The sequence below is a fragment of the Choloepus didactylus genome, chromosome 1 (assembly GCF_015220235.1).
Source record: "Choloepus didactylus isolate mChoDid1 chromosome 1, mChoDid1.pri, whole genome shotgun sequence".
Taxonomy (NCBI): domain Eukaryota; kingdom Metazoa; phylum Chordata; class Mammalia; order Pilosa; family Megalonychidae; genus Choloepus; species Choloepus didactylus.
The window spans coordinates 188,100,509-188,117,041 of record NC_051307.1 but is presented as its reverse complement, the minus strand read 5'-3'; the positions used below and the strand labels follow the sequence as shown (position 1 = coordinate 188,117,041).

Genomic DNA, 16,533 nt, shown 5'->3' with positions numbered 1-16,533 from the left:
ATTCCACATGTAACTAAAACAAATTTTCAGGAACTCAAATAACAGTCAGATTTTGTTGATAATGACCCTCTCATATAATTTTGCTAAACGCAAAAATATTCCTAAATGGTTAGATCTTCCAGGAATCCCACAAAATCACACACTTATCCTAAATATTTTTCTCAATATCATTTTAATGTGATTGCCTATAGCAAAACTATTTCAGAGCTGGGAGGGAAGTGATTCAGTGAAAAGATATTCTTGCTTGTGTATTAGTAATTTTGCAGATGCTAGAATTTTGTATTATCAATTCAGTTTTTCAGTACAGAATTTTTAAATTCCCTGTTTAGCTGGATGCCAAGAAAATAATTCACTATTTATTTTCAGTTTTGGAGGCACAATGAAATGGAACAAGGATTTATCACAAAATACATATTTTCAGCTGTAGCTTAAAGGGTTCAAAATATCAAAATTCATCATAAAGAGAAAGGCAGTTCAAAAATAGGGGCAATACTAATTTTAAAGTTAATCAGCACATCTGACATAAACTCTTTCCTCCTTCACCTCTTTAATAAGTGAAAGAAGCATGTGTCATTTCAAAAACAATAAAATTTAACAAATGTGACGCAGTTATAGGTGCCAGAGCAGGAGCTAAGTGCTTGAGGAATTAAAACCTTGCTTGCAGAAAAAAAAAAAAAGAAACACTTTAGATAAAATGAATAAAAGCAAAGAAAAATTGATAAATTATAATTGTCAGAATTTTGAATTGGTAATGGAAGTCATGGTTTTTATATATGTAAATTAGGGAAAATAAGCAGTTTCCCTTCCTGTGACAGCTTCGTTTCCCCTTTAAGTTAATGCTTGGTATTTGGTGCTATAGCCTATGAATATTTCATGCGTCTAATATTGCCGTTTTGGAATTATTATTAGCAAACTCATCATTATGAAACCTAATCAAAATGAATCAGCATAGAAGTTTAAATTGTCCACCCATGACCTGCCTCATTACCAACTGGTTACAGCAGAAAGATTGAAAGGGTTTTCCAGAGGAACAAAAGAATCAAAAGGTTCTCCTCCAAAATAAAAAGTTAAAATGTGGTTCTACACTGTCTATACATCTATTGGTGCAGGAGCTATGAGAAGCTGACTGCAGGAGCGATGATCAACTCCCAAAAGGGAGGGAGACAGAGATGGAGTGAGATTTAGCAGAAATGGATGTATGCTGCCATCCCAAGCATAGCATGTGGAATTTCAGGAGACACACAAAGTTTCTAGCTACTAGAGTAGCTCTGAACTAAAATTGGGTATTAATATATTGACAGCAAGTCCTTTCTACAGGATTCAACGACCAAAACAATAAAGCAACAATTAGCTTTTATTGAGCACTTACTACATGGTAACCCTGGGCTGTGTTATTTTATACAGATCACTACAATTTATCCTTACATCAAATACATTTATTCATTTCTAGTTTACAAGTGGAGAAGACTACAAGCTGCCTTCTCAGATCTTCTGTTGTTCGATTCAGCCAGCTGTTAGGCTCTCTAATCACTGGATCTGACAGGTCCCAGCAATGCAGACAAGTCTTTCATGAACAAAGCTGAAAATCTGAACTAAGCAATAAAAAAAACAAATAATAAAAAAAAAAAAAAAAAAAAAAAACACTCCTCTCCACTATTATGTAAGCTCCACAAGGACAGGGATTTTTCTCATTTTGTCTACCTCTGTAATCCCAGTACTGAGAACAATGCCTGACACATAGTGGAAATTTTTGAATCAGTGGATAAAAGGAAGCACCAAGTTTTATCTGGATTCCAATCAGTGGCAGCCAGGGGTCTTTCTTGTACTGCTTCCTTCACCTAAAGCCAAGGTATCTAGTAACACAAACCTATTAACCAGCAAGTCGAGGTTTAAGGAAAAACACCCTTTCAGCCACTCAAAGGGACCAAAGAGCAAAACCATGACATGTTCTGGATAGATGGAGCCCAAGAAGGCTTGGGTCTTGCTGAGCTCTGTAACAGTCATCTATCCATTCAGAGAAAACTGAAGCACGTTTATTGAGCACCTACTGTATGGAACATTTTGTGGGTAGGATACGAGAAAAAGCAAAGACGCGATGTTGCCCTGAAGGAACCTAGAGAATTAAACAGACAAAGGGATTTGAGAGAAAAGCAATCAGGAAGACTAAAGGATAGAATAAAAACATTAGATACCCCATGCTAACCTTAGACTTAGAGTTTTCTTAAAGTAGGCCTAATTTTGAAAGCAATCTTAAGGGAGCTAATAGATACAATTAATAGAAGACAGGGACAATGGGAGGGTTGCTCTCACTAAAGATAAAAGGTGGGTACTCAACCCCTGAAGCACGTGCGGATGAGTTTCTTCAGGCTCTCTGTACTTGCTGAGTTTTTCTGAAAAACTGATGGATTCAATGAAATGTACTCATTATCACAATTAGACCAGCCATACATCTAGACCTTGATCACATCCCCAGACCAAAAAAATATAGAAAACAGTGTCTCTCCTTCCCTCCAAACTCTGCTCCTTTCAGCTGTTATATGACGCTTCTTTCAATTGCTCCCACTAACAGGACCCTCACCTAAGTGTTGCCTCGCCCCTTAGGATCAAGTGCCACAATCTCAGGTGCAATGGTGTTTGTATCACAAAGTGGAGGACACGACATCTTCATCTTATGTACCCACTCTGCCTCTCTTAAATGCTGGAGCTTTGTTGTTTGATTGTTGTTGTTGCTCTACTTTTTCTTCCTCTACACCACCTCATATTTTGCATTACACCAAAATTGCATATTGACACCACTGCAAACACAGTCATGAAAACTAAGAGTCACTCTGCTGAGATCAACATATTTGCTGGAGAAGAACGTAATTGTTCAATAAATAATTCCTACTACTATCATCAGATTACTTTAAGATGTTACACGAACTATAAAATAATTGAATTCATTTGACATTGGCATGTTTTTTGTTGTAATGCATGTTAATATTACATTGAAATTTTCCCACCCCCCAACTAAATCTCTCAAAGTCTATTTGACTGGTTAGCACAGGAGAGTAAGAAACAAAAAAACTACCACAGGATGAGTGTGAGTGCAATGCCAGAAAAGAGTCCACGTTTGGAACCTCTATAGTGGAGGAAAAAGGTGGTAGAGATGCTTCCTCCTCCACTGTTGTATGGCCTCCTTCCCTGGTAGACAAGGAGGAGCAAAAGAAGCCAGGACCTTTAGAGACAGGACGTAGACTTGGGTAGACAAAAGTATAGTATATGAAAGCAAATCTGCAAAAGAGTATCTCTAAGCCTTTATTTCTAAGCCATCAAGGGTTGGCTTGTGTTTGGTTCATGCTTTACATACAAGCATTCTAAAGAAATCCTCCAGATGAAGAATGTTGGCACTAGACTCTCAGTTCCCTGGGCACAAGCCTCAGAGGCAGTGTATCTCAGGACCGCCGACAGAGCTTAACAGAGCAGAAACACAATCGATAGCAGTTTGCTAAAATGAGAAATGGATACACTGCTGGGAGGAAAACATTTTCCGGGACCTTACAACACATCAGTAGGGCAGAGTCTGTGTTTTCACAAATGTGTCCTGGGCTTGGCCAGAAGGATCTTCCTTACTTGAGTGGTTAGAATTGGTATGTGCCTGCTTTGGTTTGGGCAATAGTCCAGCTCTGTAGCCATCTGGTGCCAATGGTGACTGGAGCCCAGGAGCCCAGCTTGGAAAGCAACCCAAAGAGAACATGTGGTTGGCCATTTGAAAGAGGGCTGCAGGTTACTAGTTTGCCTGCCTACCACGGTTCACTGTCAGAATTGCCATCACATTGGCCAACCGCACTCTACCTCAAAATCCTGAAGTGGCAGTGTCTTTTCCTGCCAACCTGACTTCGTGTAACTTTTTCTTCTCTCCTTTTCTTTTTTCTCTTTCTTTCTTTCATTTACAAAAAGTTCTTGCTTGAAGGGACAGTTAAAGAGTTTGTTGTATTCAAGTCTAAAGGCATTTTTGCAGGGGCTTGTCTTGTGTCTTGATGGACCTCTCCTACTTGGGGTCTTCCTGAACAAACCTTCCAACCAGACCCTTCAGTCCTAAGAAGCTGGGGTCAAGGGAAATGGATGTTTGCTTTTTCTGTACTCCTCTATTTATTTAACTCATAACCTCATAAAATAATAGCTGGTGAAAGCTCTGTGAGTTATTAGAGGCAGCTAGAGTTACCCACTTCTGAAGAAAGGGAAGAGGCAGATTCTCAAACCACTGTAAATAAAAGAATTTGGAGAAACTATTAATGTCATTTGGAGGCATATCTTGCCCTAAGTGGGACAGGTGCTGGTATGGGGTCTTGGGTCTCAGGGCAGAACAGGACCCAAGGCGAAAGGGTTAAGTTGCATTTAGGAAATCCCTGGGGATTCCTGAAGGTGAAGTTGAAGATTTGGGGGCATTTTATTCATGAATTCTATAACATCTAGGCTAAGAGCCTCGAAGGAGCTATTAACTTTGTATATGTGTGGCATGGTCAGACAAAATAGTCCTGAAGTGCTTTTACTTTTAAGAGATTTCAATAGAAGAAAATTGTTGATTGTCTCAGTGCAAACTGACATTTCAAGAATAAAGACATGAGGCTAACCTATCCACCTTAATGTCTCTAATTTGTTATCTTATTCTTGAAAATCAAACATGATGTAGCATCCCTACAATCAAGCAAGAAACCTGATCTCTAGAATTGGGGCTGAAAATCTGGTATTTCACCAAAGAACAGAAGCATAAGTTGGTGCAGTTGCTAAACATCTGCAAGAGTGTTATGGATGTGGAAAAGGTTAACATGTGGAAATTGCTGGGTTGAAAATCTCTGACAAAGGGTCAAATTTATGATTTGATGTATCACTGAAATTGTATTATCTGTCAATCTTACGTAATAAGGAATACTCAACTTTTAAGCTGTGGGCTTTTTTGTGATACCTTAAAGATTTCTAAAAGTAGATCAGAAAGGAGAAGTCAGTAGTTGCTCTCATAATGTAGCAAGATTTGTTCAGAAGAAATGGAATTTTTTCTGGTTGGATTTTGTTTCCTTAATAGAAAGCCCAAGGGGTAAACTTGGAGAAAAATCAGATAATAAGAAAAAATAATAACCTTTTCTTTACTCATAACGATAATTTCAAAAGTAAGGGAGGAAGGATGGGAGAGAGGAAGGAAGGAAAGAAGGGAGAGAGGGTGGGAGGGAAGGAAGGAGGATGAAAAGTTGGTCCAGCTGTCAGAAACCTCCTACAATATTAATAAAATAAGTAACAATAGAACAATTGTATACTTAGAAGAATTTATGATGAAGCCTGCATCAACATTTAATTTCTGCAAATAGATTTAACACTATGAAGGCAAAAAGAGCAATTCATTCATTACTACTAGTCATCCAGCAGGAAGAGGACTGTTCATTATAGATAAATAATATGCTAGGAGTAGCATTTCCCTGTATTTATTAAAGTATGGTATATACTTTAATGTGTTCTACACTTCAAATGATTATATACTTCCACTAAAAGAAAGAAAGATATTTAAGGGACGTAAAGAACAGGACAGGATCCTGGTGCCTCTCAAAAGCTACATGATAATGAAAAAAGCAATTTTCTATAAACACCAAAAACAAAGCACATTTACATAGATGATCCTTGTTAGTCTCACAAGGCAGGGCTAGCATGCTAATTTTTAATATTAAAATATATGGATATATGAGTGTATGTTTGCATGTGTGTACGTAATTTGAACCCAGGCTACTTGCAAATATATAAAGGACAGATCTCAGCTCTTTGAAATGCCGGGAAGATTTTGTTGTCAATTCTGGGTGCACTGGCTCCCTGCTTGTAACTATGGATTGACCATTCCTATGGGGATTGGACATGAACACAGAAGCCAATTTCAGGCCAGCCCATGTCTACTCTAACTTTCAGAGACCCCAGCAGGAGTGAAGAGAGTAACAAATCAGCAGAACCCATCAACTATTCCCTCTGCTGGTGATTCATTGAGCTTACCAAGATGTCAAACAAAGTGACTGCAAAACTGGTGAGAAATGCTGCCTACCTAACTACTCCCTGACTACGTATCATTTTTACATGACCTCATTTGGTCAATTTTGGAAGATTTTTTTATTTTAAAACATGCTCAGTTTTGAGCAAAACTTAGTTTATCACATGGCTTTCCATATACGTGCTCTCACTGAGTGTCCTGGACTTTGTTGCAAATTTCATGTTCCAGTAACATTTTTCTCTTTCTGATTAGTTTATGTTTTTTTAAAGTTATGTATACAAATAAGGAGTAACTGTATCATTTGCTACTTGTTTCTCCTGAATTTTGGGGGCCAGATCTTTTACTAGATTTTGAAAGATGATTTTAGGACTGGCCTTTTCAGGTTGAAATAACCACTAGGACAAAAGTTTATTTTCTAGCAAGCAATAATAAGCTATTGATCATATTCACCATGGCCTACGTAAAGTGTAGGCTCTAATCATTTTAAGATACACATAAAAATACCCACATACATCACCTGGGATATGCATGAAGGATGCAAGGAATACAGTATTATTAGGAAATTATATATACATACAGCTTTCCCCTCACAGAAGAGTTTTAGAGTCATGGTTTTTTTTCCTTTTTTAATAGAGAGTTGCTTCCACAAAAATCAATGCTTCTTTATTAATGACTAATCTTACCTGAAAATGGAAAAAAGCAAATGTTATTTTATAATGAAAAGTAGCAAGTGCTTTCTGAGGGATGTTGTCGATCTCCTAACAGATAAATGTGCATTTTCACTGGAGTCCTTTTCCTTGGAAAGGAAGTGGTACAGGGGATGTTAGACTTCTCAGGGGTAGTACAGGCATAATTAATTATTAGTACCAAACTGTTACAATCCCAGCAAATAAAGGTCTACTTTATTTTATTTAGAATCTTTTTTCAACAGCATATGTTACAAAATGTCTGATCCATTATTTGCTCCCAAAGTGTTTTATTTTGGGGTGATTCTATACCAAAACCATTAGAAATTTTATTATAAATTAAGTTTTCATGCATTTATAATTTCCCATTTCAGACTAGATTATGTTTTCCTTTAATCAACTACAAGGACTCTCACATTGCCATTCTGTCTTCTTTCAAACCACAGCTCTCCAAAATACTCCAAGAGGTGAACAAAACTGTAAATGGAGGTCAGCTTCTAAAAGGCACTGCAGGAAGTATCGTAAGTTCCTTGTCCATCTCTCACATAAATTATTTAAAATAGGGACTGTGCAAACAGGTGTCCAAACATCTAGTAGGGTGCCTGGTGTTTGGTAATGGTTTGATGAAGTAATTAGTTATTGATTAATTAACATGTAAATTTGACAAGAAATGAGGAAATCGCATCTAATCATACTGCAAAGCCACTGAGGCCACACTTCCAAATCAACAATTATTCCCCCATTATCATTATCACTGACATAAATCACATTAGAAAATGAACTACTTTTCCTATGCTACAGTTTGAGACTTTACATTAAGAAAAGTTAAATGTCAATGTAAACTGGGCAAATGTACAACATTTCTACTACCTTTATTGGGTACTCACTCTGGGCCTGACATTATTTTGAGTACTATGCAGTGATTGACCCTTGAATAATCCCACAAGAGGAGGAAACTGAGGCACAGAGAGGTTAGGGTTAACAACCAATATCTCACTCTGGGAAGAGGTGGGGCTGGAGTTAAAATTCTGTCAGACTGTTTCTAGGACTTGAACTTTAACCACTACACTTTTGAAATGAGCGAATATAACAGTCACCATATGCCTGTCAATAAATAAAAAAGGCACGTCAAAGTGTTGCCAGGGGTGATTCATGCAGATGAAATCACAGGGAGTATTTGAGGGCACATGCTTATTCTAGTCTTTCCAAATCTTCTCAAATGGACATTTTTACTTTTGTAATCAGAAAAAGTAAACAGGAATCAAGAAGAGACCAAAAAATAATGAATGAATTCAAATTGCCTATTTGCAGTGTTAATCACACTGTGAAGCATGTTTGTGGTTGCAATGTAATTACCCATTTAATCAGAAAATAGGAAAGTAAAGACAATGCAAAGAATTAATAGCACCAAAGAAAAAGAACATATCATCAAACGTGCAATAAAAGGAATTAAGTCTATGAAAAGGCATGTTTTAAATAAATGTAAATGGCAAACCAACAGAAAAAACATACACACAAAATAATATAATGGAACTAAAATATTTTAATAATGCCTAAAGAATCACAAGTCTAATTAAATAAAAATTCACATGATCATAAAAGATGTTTTGTGCTTGTAATAGCTAGTCAAAATCAAAACAACTCAAATGCATTAAAATAAAAGCCAACACTAATTTAAATCTGACTGCACTATAATATCTTAAGAATTAAAGGATATTTTTATGTGAAGTCACTGACGTGAATATTTAGTTCTAAGGTCACTTCTCTCTACAAGGAATTGACTACAAGGCTTCAAAGGAAAATTAAATTTGTGGAGGGACACTGTAATGGCATTAAAATAAATCAGATTCCCTTCTGTTAAGTAGGTTTGGATTCAGGGAAGGTGCATGGGTGACATCTGGTATCGTATGTAGATTTCTCCACATTTATTATCTATTAATCTCCTTTACTAAACAGCCCCACAATAGATTTGTCACTTTTATCAATCAGCTCCTAGCTCCAGCCACAGCTACTGAGGGGCAATACTGGTGAAGATCAGTGAAGCCTGTTCTGTCCAAGGACAATAATCTGGCTATTTTTCAAACCACAACACGTGCATGCCCTCATTTCTCATTTTTCATTTCAAAACCATTAATGAACAGGATAAATTGAATACCTTTTCACTTATTCTACACACACTTTTTAAGAACCCTATTATGAACAGGGGAAACAAAGATGACTGGAACCAGCCCAGCCCTTTAGAAGGACCCAGACTCAACGGAGGGAGAAGATGTATTAATTCTTTAAAACATTAGGTTAGGTTCATGAAATGGCTCTTCATCGGCATCAGAGCTTTTAAACCAAAGGAGGTTTTGCGAGCTCATGTGATATTTTCAAGGTAAATTTTTTTTCTTGTTTCTCAAGTTTAGGATATAACTAAATACTGAAAGTTTCATATAATCACTCACCTCCAAACAGATATTTTTATATTGTATGTAAGCCATCCTAAAAGAGCTGTCAATTATTGCTACATAGAAAACAGATACATAGATATGCACAAGTATGTTATCTAATGCACATTTTGATTCTGTAGAGGTTTTTCTTGAGTGTCCATGTATAGCTGTCAGACACTTTCCACTTCAACTTCTTACTTCTCCAAAAAAACATGCATTCATATTCTGAGATCATTATCTCCATTTTGCATATAAAAAATGGAAATAAAACCTAGCCAAGGGCAATGGCCATAACCAAAATCACTTATTTAGCTACATAAAGACCACACTAAAACTAGGACTTAGTTCTAAGAGGACCTAGATTAGAAGGGATGTTGTCTTAATTCTTAATATTGCTGCTAGTCCAATATTCTTTTCAAGCTGCTTTTTGTGCATATGTAGATAGATATAAATGTAAACTAAGACATTTTGAGTTAGGATGGTAGCCTCAGCTTTATTTATTTATTTATTTTCTAATGATTTCTTTAAGACTTGTAAATTTATTGTCCCCAGAAGAATGTCTTTTGTTTTTTTTCACTGACCTAAAAATGTTCATGGAATTTGAATGTTGGGAAAGTCCACTTTAACTAGGTCACACACACACACACACACACACACATAACAGCAGGTGGGTTAAGTCACTCAGAGCGTGCAGTGCAAGTGACACTTCTCTGCAGCCCCTCCCCAAATGCCAGCTCAGGCCACCTAGCAGCCTGGAGCCAGTTCCAGCTCAGAGAACAGAGTAGCAGCTGCTGGGAGTTGGCTGCAGCTCAAGTCTCAGCTGTATTCTTGGCCTCCTGCCTCCTCCAAGCACTTACTAGGGGCGCGTGATCAAGGAAACAGCTGAGCCCCCACCTCAAAGAGGAAACACAACCGTCGCAACCCCCACAGCCACCTGTTCCCTGGGCCAAACAACCATCAGTTTCCTGCTCAACTCGCAGGGGCAAAGCGGACTGCTGATTCATTCCGAGGCACGCCAGGGCTGTTCCTACTCAGGACAGAGCCCTGCAAAGGCAAGCCTACCAGGGCAGGAGTTTAACCGTGACCACTTTGGCAGACCAATCCCGGGCTTGAACTTTCAGTGCGTCAGAAGCTTTTGGACGTCCAAGCCACGGGGGTCAACTAAGATTCCAAACCCTGCTTTAGATGGTCTCTACAAAATTTGCCCTAAGTTAACCCCTTCTTAAGTAGAAATTTTGTATTTGGTGTTATATTGGGCTGAAAAAAATTGCTGAGTGCATGAGAGGCTGGCCAGGCCACTTCCATATTCATCCGTTTCCTGGAGGCCCCTCAGTTACACAACATACTTATCAAAATGAAGCAAACACGGGTAATCTCCAGCACCTTTCTCCGCCGGTGACTCACGGCCTAGCCTTCCTGGGTGCCATGGGACATGGAGACAGCCTTGATGGCGTCGGCGCACATTCCCCGATTGAATCCAGTTCTTACAGTGGGGCTGTGGAGCCGAGAGAGTGGAAATGGGAGGCATGACCAGGCAGCACCGCTCTGTAGGCGTGTGGGGGTGTGCTTGTCGCTTCCCAGAATCACAGCTCTGACAGCTTCAACTGCTCTCACGTCAGTGCTATTAAGAGAACGTTCGTGACCTCAAATATTGTGAAATCTCACCCCACACAGAGGGCACACCCGTCCAGATCTGTCTCAGATCAACACAAGAGGCTATGCTTGATGCTATTAAAAATTCCTTTGGAACAGGAAGGGCACAATGTTGATGCTCCGTGATGAGTCCATGGAGTTTGTTACACAATTATCACTATTTTGCGCATGTTTTGAAAATTTCCATGATAAAAAGTTAAATGCATAAAATTTTCTCTGGGATTAAATCACCTTGAGATGCAAATACTATACACCAGAACTGGGCTTCAGTCCAAGTGGGAGAGACTCTGCTTTGCAGGTGATTGATTATTATTTCTAGAGAGAATATGGGAGGTTTGAAAACCTCTTAAAGGCCACAGCTTCTTTGGAAAAACAGACTCACAACTAGCTATGGCTTTTCTCCCTATAAGTGATGAAGGACAATTTTTTTATCCCATACTGGGGTGAAATGTATCCAATCAGATACATTTGCTCTAGAGTATCATGGTTGTGCCTGGTGTTAATTTTTTATCTTTCTGGTAGACCTCACGTGGTAGACACGGATCTCCCTTCAAGGAAAGACTTGTTGTCCCTTCAGGGATTGTCTCAATGCCATGCTCTCTCCTAGGGTGACCCAGGTCTGATGTGGGAGTGCCTGGCCATCTCAACCCTACGCAGGACAATCTGAAGGCCATTTTAGCCGCAGAGCTCCACATTAGGTGGGCCCATACCATCCTCTCCTTTGCCCTGAGTAGCAGCTCACTTTTCCCTCTGCCCGCTCCTGCTCCCGCCCATGTCCTTCCACAGGTGTTGGCCCAAAGAACCCTCCTAGGCAAACATCCTATACATGAAACTCCATCTCAGAGCCTGTTTCCCAAAACCCAACCTGCAACATCTCAGGGCACTTCAGAAAGTTGAAAACACATTGCAGTGGTAATAAACTGAAGTTAAGAATCACTGCTTGGCTTCAAAACATTGTCGGATTCTCTAAGTCACCTTCTCTAACCCCTAATGCCTCATCTCTGCTCTAAATCTTTCAATATTTATGAAGGTATTAAAACTTGACCCACAATATACAATTTTATGAGTATCCATATTTCTGAATTACTGGTTCTTAAGCAACTACATATTTAATTGTGGCCAGATAAAAATAAAAAAAAGAAAGAAAAAATCTACAACTGTCCCCAAAGTAGAGAATTCTTAACTATACACGAAATCTGCCCTTATTTTTTACCTCCAACTCCCAGAGGCCACTAAAATTCTTACCCCAAATGTAAAGTTTGTCTACATGCAGGCACCTCTGAAACTTACATCCCCAAACTTAATTTCAAAACCACCAGCAGCTAACACCATGCCCGACACATAGCATTCAAAATATCATGATGATATATTAGTCAATATCTACATAAAGTATTAAGCAGTTTATACAAGTTATCTCACTTACTCCTCTCAACCATTAATAGCCATCAGTGTTTCCCTTATAAAGATGGGATAGCTGAGATTCAATGAGGCTAAGAAACTTGTCCAAGGCCACACAAGTCCGAAGACACTCTGCCTCACTTTCTCCCAGGGAGTATGTATCATTGTTGGCTGTCTAAAGAACTCTGCTGGGGAAGAGGCTGGACATAAAAAGGTCAATTATAATTGAATACTTGAATTTTATAGCTGGTCATAAAAAATTTGCATGTTTTAATTTCTAGGTCCTTTATTGATTTTTAAGGTTCAATACTCCATGTAGAGCATGTACACTAATGCTTCAGATTCTCATAAAGGAGCAGCCTAAACAATTAAAAGACCTAACACTTACATTGGGTTCTTACATGCTGGGCAGTATTCTCTGACCTTTACCTGTAGGAACTCACAGAGGCACTTTTCCTCTTTATGTCACATTGTTCACAGCTTCTCTTCATGGACAGGCTTGGGGAGTGGGGGATAAAGTTTTAACAGCATGAGTCATCATTATCATGAGCAGAACTCAATAAGTATTTTCATACTGTGACAATGAATCAGTAAGAGAATATTAAATTGTATTCAGTGTTTAATGTTCTACAAGCTGAGAGATTTGTACTTAAATTGGTCAAAGTGAAATGTTTGGTCTCCTGAAAGATGTGGCTTTAATTATTTGGACAATCCATGTGTGTGATCATGTGTATCAGGCTGTTAATGCCGATGGATTCAATAACCAATTGATTTACACAGCTCCTACCAGGAGTAAGTTATTCTACTATGAATTGTGAGGGGTGCAGCAGTAGATAAGGTCCAGCACCTGCCTTCAAGGAATTTACAATCTCCCAGAAATGAGGAGTTACTCCATGTAGCTTTCCAAAGACTTTTTCTCTGTTTTGTAGTAAGTATGCCAGTCAAGAGTAAATGAATCTTTATCACTAATGACCAAGGGGAACAGTTAGATTTGACTAATTTATAATTCAAGAAAACTCCCTCATCCAATAAGAAAATCAAAGAACTATGAAGTGCATGATATCCCATAAGAACAGAAACATTTATTGTAAGCCCTTAGTCAAGAGTTAATAATTCCCCTTAGGGCCTGGCAATCACCCATCAAGAGGTAAACTTTGAGAGTAAGGGTTGGTCTTACCTTCACCTGTCATGACACACCCTAAAGAGTTGGGAGTAACCCGCCTCATCTCTCCCAGAGAGCTCAGGTACTTCTCTCCCTTTCCCAGACAGCTCCAGGTGTAGGATGGTGGAGGTCAGAAAAGAGGAAGAGCAGTTTGAAGGGATGGAGGTGCAGGGCTAAAGGGGATGCGCACCAGGGTGTGTATGCGAGGAGGGTGCAGTCAGAGCTCAGATGGCTCACATATGGAAGGATCTGACCAGAATCAGAAGCTGGAGCCAAGAGCTCACACAGAGAGGTCTGTCCTCTGGTGGCTGGGCCGACCCTCTAGAGATGTCAACTTGCTCCTTGTTCCCATGTGTGAATAAACCAGCCCCCTGGCTCCCCCTGCAGGAACTGAAAAGCACTATTTAAGTGCGAGCATTTGAAAGAATATTTAGTAATTTTGAAGTGGACGTCTCATGATTATTTATTAAACCACCTCTTCCATGGCACCCAGCTAAAAGAGAAAAAAGTCAGGATGCTGAGAATTCCTGAGAAGGATGCCAGGAAGGCTCATCCGGGCTAGAACACTGATCTGGCCATTGGCAGTGCTTCTCATGCTCTCCCTATGCCAGCAGATGGTGCAATGCACACCTGTGACACTTGTCACAAAACAGCTCTCTGATGTTTTTATTACAAGAACTTAAGTGAATCTTCATACACCCAGGCATCACTCTGTGCCCACATGTCCGCTGACTGAGCTGCCTCTGAGTAGTATAGCACTTTTGGTATAAATCAGGATTTTCTCGCCTCCCCCATTTGGCTAAACATGCCATCACCTCCATTCTCCTAAGGCTTCCTCCTTTTGAGAAGGTCATCTTAGAAAATGTGAGGTATCACTAATTACACCTGTTTATTAACCAGCAAGGTGAGATTCAGGAATCACCTCTCCCCTAACAAAATCCCTAGCTCTTTCCCACCCACTCTTCAATGTCTACCCCTCCTCTATGTTCACACTGATGCCTCTATCAGGAAACACACCTCCATCTCAGCATGTATCCAGGGTCCAGAAGTTATCTGAGACTCAGGCTATATGTTCCCCAAGGACATGGACTATGCCTTGCTCATCTTGGGGTCTTCAGCACCCATAAAGGTGTCTGAAACATAATAGGAAATTAATAAATGTTTCTAAACAGGTAACTGTCTTCTAGTCCTCTAAACCAGAAAAGCTGTATTAATTTGTAAATAGTTTAAATATTAACTCTCTATTGTATATTAATACTATCACATTTAAACAGGTTTTTAAAGCATACATTTAAAAAAAAATGCTTGTTTGCTGTTGATACATATGAAGTATACAACTCAAATCAACAAACATTTTCTAGGAATACACTGATCACCTTATGTCAGAAGCCACTTTCCTGGGACAACTGGATATATTTTAACAATCATTCACATCCATGATTTCTAAAATAATCTATTTGACTCAGCATTATTTACTTATAACTTCTAGTCATCACTCCCGTCTTCAAAGAGTACAAATTGGCATTTATTCTGTAGAAATAAATAAATCATTTGATGAATGCATTAAGATCACGTATAACCGAAGATCAAAAGGCCATAGTAATGTGAGATATGCTCCTTTCTATAAATACTGGAAGAGGATAAGGCAGAATAATAAATAAATGTATAGCTAGATCAATGTTTCTCAAACTTTAGGTTGTGACCAATTAGTAAGTCATGAAATCAAAGGACTGAATGAAACCTGAATTTTTGAAATGTAGTGAATAGAACATGGAAGGAGCGGAATGGGATGGAAGGTAGTGGAACGGAGCTCAGTGAACAGAATAGAATGGACTGAAATAGAATAGAGAAGACTTACAGTACATTATCCATGGTAAGGCTATGTCTCATTTTATGAAATTTTATTTCACATATGTGCATGGAAATGTTTTTGGCATGTATATGTGTGTTAGGATGCATGTGTGTGTATGTGAACCGGGACTTCATATAAAAGATATTTCTTAATATAGGTACCAGTGGAATAAATTGCTGGAATAGATCACATCATGATTTCAAATCTGCTTGAAAAATACTTTTGGATATATGTAACTCATGTCTTGATTACCAAAGTCAATGAGAGAAAATATGGGCTGTGACGGGGTTCCTGCTGTGAAATCCAAACATTATTTGTGAGATTCAAAGACCTTATCATTTAAATATGAGGATTGATGCCTCTGATGAAGATAGAGCATCTTAGTTAAAACAAACAAATGATTATCTTGGACACAGTGTAAACAAAACCCTAATTCATGAAGCTGCTAATTGCTCTTCCCAGCTGCAGAAGATTGGCCCGTACTCCGTCTCTCACCATGCACCCTGTGAGTAACATTTGTGCACTTGATCCTGAAATTTAGCCCAGCCCATGTCCAGCTGACACACCAGAGCCTGGGGGCCAAAGAGAGGGCACTGAGAAAAGAACCTGTATAAAAGGCAGCTACTTAGGGGCATCAAGTCCTTCATTTTATAGAAGTATATTAACCTGTGTGGCTATGCTGGAATTAAGCTCATATTGAAATTACTTTAGTTCCTTACAAGACTTACTGGCATGTCACCAGGAAAACATTGGGAGCACTCTTTGTAGCCATGGAAAATTGATACTCCTTATCACCTTCCTCAGGTAAATCATAAAGTTGGTATCTGTATAATGATACAAATTCCCACAGCTGCTTCTATTTAATTCACCTTAAACACAGATACATTAATTCATATAATAAAAATATATTAGCTACCATGTTGGCACATAAAGTATACATACCAAACTCCACAAGAAACACTCTACACATAGTATTTCTAAACCTTATTATATCTAATCTCAGTCACACAGTGATTGCAACACCCACACATACAATCACAGGTACTCATTAAAGAAAGACAACAAACATATAATAACTACATCTTTTATCATAAATGAGTAGCATTTCAGCTATCCCTAGCCACAAACATGCAATTATTTTTCATCAGTAAAGTTGCCTTGGACATCTCACTAAATAGAAAAAGTGCACACCCACTACTTGATTCTGTAGTAATCTGAAAACTGAGGCATAAATTGGCTACAAAAGACCCTGCATTCTGTAAAGTGGCTGCATCACCTTTGGCACAAGGGCAGAATGTTACCCCATGAGGTAGAAGGACTGCTTCTAAGGTTCATGGGGTCTCACT

At 38.7% G+C, this 16,533-nt stretch overlaps 1 protein-coding gene across 2 annotated transcripts in view; it reads right to left on the bottom strand.

The window, feature by feature from the left end:
* ARPP21 (cAMP regulated phosphoprotein 21) overlaps positions 1 to 16,533 on the bottom strand; it is a 149,810-nt gene that overhangs the window by 115,364 nt on the left and 17,913 nt on the right. The window lies entirely within an intron of this gene.